We start from the raw sequence: 333 nt of genomic DNA on the forward strand, positions 1-333 counted from the left end.
TGTGGCAGCAACAATATACAGTAAATAAATCAATAAATCCACTGCTCTCTTGTCTCCTCTGAGATTGGGACTCTAAATAGTGTTCTGTGCTCGTCGGTGCAGCCAATGACAGAACAGTTAGCATGTTTTGCTCAAAGTTTCGCCCTTGGCATTAGAACTAGTACACCGTTGTCGCTTGCGAAAAAACAATAATGGCGCCGTGGGTGGAAACTTACTATGGAAGCATATAGGTAGCGAAATTCAATTTAAAATGCAATATGCAAAATGGCAATGCAATATTCAAAATGGCAATGTATTTCTGTATTTAAATTTACATTTTCCATTACCCATACG

The 333-nt window shown here is 38.4% G+C and overlaps 1 protein-coding gene across 1 annotated transcript in view; it reads left to right on the top strand.

Annotated features, from left to right (window-relative positions):
• The window catches only part of cat (catalase), an 11096-nt gene that overhangs the window by 4345 nt on the left and 6418 nt on the right, over window positions 1-333 (top strand). The window lies entirely within an intron of this gene.

This window comes from Sinocyclocheilus anshuiensis, unplaced genomic scaffold (genome assembly GCF_001515605.1).
Source record: "Sinocyclocheilus anshuiensis isolate Anshui unplaced genomic scaffold, SAMN03320099.WGS_v1.1 scaffold68, whole genome shotgun sequence".
In the NCBI taxonomy this organism is placed as follows: domain Eukaryota; kingdom Metazoa; phylum Chordata; class Actinopteri; order Cypriniformes; family Cyprinidae; genus Sinocyclocheilus; species Sinocyclocheilus anshuiensis.